Source organism: Bactrocera latifrons, unplaced genomic scaffold (assembly GCF_001853355.1).
Source record: "Bactrocera latifrons isolate USDA-ARS-PBARC rearing strain unplaced genomic scaffold, ASM185335v1 scaffold_520, whole genome shotgun sequence".
NCBI lineage: Eukaryota > Metazoa > Arthropoda > Insecta > Diptera > Tephritidae > Bactrocera > Bactrocera latifrons.
The window spans coordinates 64,753-70,340 of NW_017537180.1; the positions used below are offsets into that span (position 1 = coordinate 64,753).

General features: G+C 36.4%; 1 protein-coding gene and 1 long non-coding RNA gene across 2 annotated transcripts in view; one reads left to right on the forward strand and one right to left on the reverse strand.

Annotated features, from left to right (window-relative positions):
- Positions 1 to 5,588, reverse strand: part of LOC108974069 (protein abrupt-like) — an 86,787-nt gene that overhangs the window by 19,253 nt on the left and 61,946 nt on the right. The window lies entirely within an intron of this gene.
- LOC108974070 lies at positions 4,358 to 4,782 on the forward strand. Its single transcript, XR_001993777.1, has 2 exons — positions 4,358 to 4,445; positions 4,587 to 4,782. It is a non-coding gene; the product is annotated as an uncharacterized LOC108974070 (long non-coding RNA).

The following is a 5,588-nucleotide window of genomic DNA, read 5'->3' on the forward strand; positions in this document are numbered from 1 at the left end:
GGGTGCATTTCTATTCATATAGTTAACCGCTTTTGTATGTAGGGAAAGGTCTACATCCATTGGCTCTGGACGCGGAAGTCTGAAAGGACGTGGGGGTTGTGGTCTAGCGGGATGTTGGCCGAAAGTTTGGAGAATAGTGAATATATATATAGTGAAAACTTGGTTGTTGCCGTTGCTGAGGCACGTAGTACGGTTTAGATAAATATGGCTCAGGAATGTAAGCCAATTGTGGGTAAAATTCGTTGGTGGCCTTTTTAGGCGGAATAGGTGGGCGAAAGTCCTGATCTTTTCTAACGTGGGAATTATTATTGATCGCGTGATGCGAACGAAATTTCTGGTTTTCTAACTTAAGACATAAGTGAAGAGCTTGAGGGAGGTCTACGGGTTCTCTCATGCCAAGGAGCCTTGGCAAATCGCCATTCAGTCCTCGAATAAAAGTGTCAAGGGCTTTGTCACGATAAGTTCGTGTGAGTAAATGCATGGATTCAGCACCGATTTCCATGCAACCAAGTTTRTTAAGAATGAGAGATAGGTGCGAATATACCCTTTGGTAAAATTCCTGAATATTATGGTTACCTTGAATTAATGACGTCATTTCGTACTCTAAGGTACCTACGTCCCTTTTATCGGCGTAATGGAGAGTAAGGCATTGTGAAATAGCCTTCCATTCTAAAGGTGTGTTATATGATTCGTTGCCCACGATTTTGTTTCTTACTACGTTAAGGATACCGTAGTATTTTGGCGATCCYCTTTGAGGTTCGTATATTTCCAAAATTCTGTCCACGCTTTCTTCCCTGAACTGAATTCTCCTGGATTCCCAGAGAACCACGTCAGGGATTTTGTCAAAGTCTTTGATGTTGTTTGTCAGTGTAGGGTCTATAGTCACGTCAGCAAAGTTTGCGTTTGGATTAAGCACAGCTTGGACAATGTTTCGTCCTTCTTGTCTTAAAATGTTTGTGACCACACCACTTATAATATTGGTTAATTGTTCCAGATTCATTTCTCTAGAATTTGGAACAGGATGGGATGTTTGCGTATTGCCTGCGGTGGGTGTGTTTAGCACAGCATCTGATTGGTTGGCATAATTTTATTGGATATTTTGAGGATATTATTGTTTTTAGTTATATGTTCATCCTCTGGACGGTCCCTTTGGTGGTGAATCGCAGAGTTGGACTGTAGTTATTAGGAACCGGAGGGTCCCCCGTTAGGTGATGAATCTCGGCTCTTTCGTTCTTATAATTTATTGGCTGTACAAGCCGTTCTTATTTTGTTTATAGTTTATAATTCTCTGGAGGGTCTGGCCAACTCCTGAGTTGGCTACAGAATCGCAGAAGATTTAATTTTTATAAGCTGGACGGTCCCCCGTTAGGTGGTGAATCGTAGCTTTATATTTATTATTTTATTGGCTGTACAAGCCTGTTGTTATTCAACGTATTATTTGGGGTTAGTTAACATATAAATTTCAAACTTAAGCTTAATTAATTGTAATTTGGCAAATGTTTTTTTTTTTTATTAATGTTTTTAAATTATTCTCAAATTCCCTTGTTTTTTAATTATCACTTTCCGCTTTTTTCAAACGCTTTATAAATTTCTTAATCCGAATTAATGTTTTAATTTATTCTTAAAAAAAATTATCTCTGGTTTTTTAATTATTTCTTTCCACTTTCCACTTTTTTTAAAATTGCTTTATAAATTCCTTAATTTTTTAATTAATTAATTTAATATTTCTTAATTTATGCTTACTTATATCTAGCCTCCTGGCGCAAGGGGTGTCGTCCCGTTTGCTGTCCTACTAGGGTCCCTCGTTGCGCACGTGGTGGAGGGTGCGTTCCTTCCTATCGGATCCTAACGCTTTCAGTCCGGCGTAAGGGGACAGCTTCTCAACAGGATATATTTGGTCCTCCGACGTTATTATCCTTTGGGGCTCCGGTAGCCGCTTTTGTGTATTACTCGGTATTGTAATTTTTATTCAATCGCGTAGCCTTACTTATCTTCGCGCGTTGAAGCTGTCCCTCCTCGGGCACCAATTAAACTATTAGTTTTTGGCTTTTATTTTTAAAAAGGATAGCGGACTCGCGTCCGCGTCTTTATTATAAAAATGCTGTCTTAAGACTGAATAAAATTTTTACCTTAAGTCTAAATTAAACCTACGCTTGTACCGGGTAACGTTCCCTATAGTCAGCAGTTAATCGGATGCGCGTGTGAAGCCGCTAATATTGCTGATGCGACGTCAGCTATTGCTGAGTTTCGAGTTTCGTACTGAGTTGCTGACCGATAATGGGAACTGTCTGAAGTTCTGTGTTAACTTGTATATAACAAACTATCATAATATTATTAAAAGTATTAAATATATTACACTAGTGATAAATGTACATTAATCGTACATTTTATCATTTAAATCATATTATCACTTATCAGTAATAACATGTCCGCGCTGCTCATRTGTACATAAGTATGCTCGCACGACATTGGCACACAAATAATGCATACACAATTACATTAGATATGCGTTCATATGTAGATATGTCTCCCGCAAAAACTACAAACATTGCTTTACAAAAACAACAATCGTTTGAAAAAGCATCATACATACTTATATGCGTACATATGTAAATATGCGTATGACATTCCCACACAAATAATCCATACACGACCTACATATTTATATGCGATCACATGTCGATATGCATGTCACCCGCATAAACTACAAATATTGTTCTACAAAAACAACAAACGTCTCAAATAGCATCAGCAGCGTCACAAGTCAACATGGCAGACAAATAGTCGATTTGTAGAAAAGTACACAACAACAATATTTTCATTCATGAACGCAAGCGACTTTCCCRCAAATATAAGTATTCAAATATATTAGAATAAAATTGACAACACAGTTTATTTGTCCATTTTCAATGTCAAGAAATGTGCTAAAGAAAATATTCAATATTCCCCTGATTTATGTGTACGGTAAGTCCCGGTTATGTAGTATTTCGCTTAAATGAAAATCATCCCTCTTAACTGCCCTTATTTTGCTGCATCTCAGGGTTTTTGTTTTGAAATTTATAGAAATTATTGTTTTAAGTACCACTCGCTTAAGTATCCGCACTCGCCTATGTGCCATATAATATACTAGTTTCGACACAGTAACTGGATTTCCATTTTACATGTGCTTTCCATCTGTGATGGTCTTACCGTAATCCTACATCAGAGAACGTTTATCATAGAGAAGGTTCACGTTTCAAATATCGTAACTTTTCGAAGGGGTACTCGGCAGAGATGAGCCAGTCTCACCACAGACAAAKTATAAGCGTGTTTCCCCACGAAAATAGCAAAATTGAGCATTTTCATTGTTAAATGAGAAAAATAATGCACATTCCAATGTAAACAAATTCACGCCTAGGGATTCGTTTATCTTCTATGCTTAACCGACTCGGCACGTAATTATATACATACATTTAATCCGTATATATTTAGTATCAAAGCATATACTTAGTATATAAGTACATAAGTATGTATGTATGTATATTAAAATTTATCTACATATGTATTTCATGATGATTCCATAAAATCATTAAAAATATATAATAGAGTAAAGTTTGTATTATTATCCAAATAATTGATATAAGTTAAGGTAGTTAGTTTTAAATTTATACATTCACCTTAAAAGTTTTGATATCATCTTAAAACTTCTAGCGGTCGCACATGCGCTCATATACGTAAATATAATTATGTGTGCATGTAAACAAATATGACARACCATGCACGTAATGTTTGTAAATTTGTCGACATGCAACATATGCATGTAAATATGTACACTCAATGCTTCATGAGAAATCTCCGTTCATACGGTCAGAAAATGGCGAAGCTCACTTTTTGTCAAAGAGTCAATGTGGCGACAATGCGTCACAACATTGTATTGTTGGTAGAAAATCCGAGCTGTGCGGAAAAAAATAAGAGAACGGCCGTCGATTGTCACCGCTTCTCTTGCCGCTGTACAGCTTCGCCTACCAACCAGCGTAAATATGTATGTTTGTGTGTGAGCTTCCATACATATCGAGGCAGATTTTTGCAAGCCCCGTAAAAATATTTTTTATATTCGTTGACAAATATAGTCAATCCCGGTTATGTACAACAATCTAAGATACAGATTTTTGTGGTTTCTTAAAAATAAAAATATAATATGGCACATAGGCGAGTGCGGATACTTAACCCATTAGCTCCTAATGCTGCCATTGGGAACTTGTACAAATAACGAGATTTTATCGATAATGAGGCATATATCGAACATCCGATAACACACTCTCACATTACTATGCTTATAATCAGCTGTTCTTGATGATCTCCAATGATCACACGTGCACAGTAGAAAGCAAATATTCTCGGAAGTGGTACATTTTTCTTTTCTTCGGGTTTTGTCGCAAATTTTTCTTATTTTAAAAAAGTAATACGTAAGTAAATAAAATAAATAGTTTTGTATTGAAGAAATTGCATAGGTTTCACATTTCCGATGAATTTGCAATGTTCCCAATTGGGAGCATTGGTCCCTATGTGCATCAAAATAGTGTAAATATTTTTCGTCGTCTTTTTAGGCTGAAATTGTTATATACCAAGTATGATCAGCCAGAGAGCTCTAAAACTTCGTGAAATTTTAAGATTTTAGAAGAACTTCTCGAAGACGCAGAGCTGGGTGATGAAAGCACTATTGATATAGTGCAACTGCCACCAGATGCTGATTGTCTGACTGATTGCGAAGATGTTGATGAAGACAATCTCGATGAAGTAACAGAACTGAAGGACGTACCTGGCGAAGTAGAAATTCACTTTACGGAAAAAGAAGAAGATATCAACTTCACACCAAGTACAACTTCAAAACGACGAAAGCTGGACAAAGAAAATTCAGCCAGCAAAACTAGCTCACCACGTTGGATTCATACTGATGCGACCTACAGCCAAAATTCGCCATCCTCTGAACGTTGCGAAAATAGTAAAGCAAGAATTCGGGAAAAATTTCAACAAAAAGAGCTAATCGAAATTTTTGTGTTCTTTTTTGACGATATGATAGTCCAACACATAGTTGATGAAAGTATGCGCTATGCACACCAAAATAGTTTTCATGATTTTTCCCTTTCTTCAGAGTGTTTTAGGAAGTTTTTAGGTATATTGATTTTTACATCATACCACAGTTTACCATCTGAAAAGATGATTTATTAAAGAAAACCAATACGTTTTGGGTTAAAACAGTGGATTATGGCCTGTGGAGAAACTGGGTTTTGTTACAATATTGAACCGTATCAAGGAAAAAAAGATCCTGCTGAGAAGGATTTGATAGGTGTAGGAGAAAAGGTCATAACTTCAATGGTTAATCATCTGGAGAATCCTGAAGACCATGAACTATATTTTGAGAATTTCTTTTCAAGTTTCAGACTAATTTCACTTTTAAGTAAAAAAAAAAAGTGCGTGCTACTGGAACAGCCAGATTCAATCGTCTCAATAAGTGTCCGATAAAAACAGATGACGCTATGAAAAAAGAGCCGCGAGGCTGCTGATTACAGATTTGACAAAAATAATGAAGTACTAGTTGTCTCGTGGAA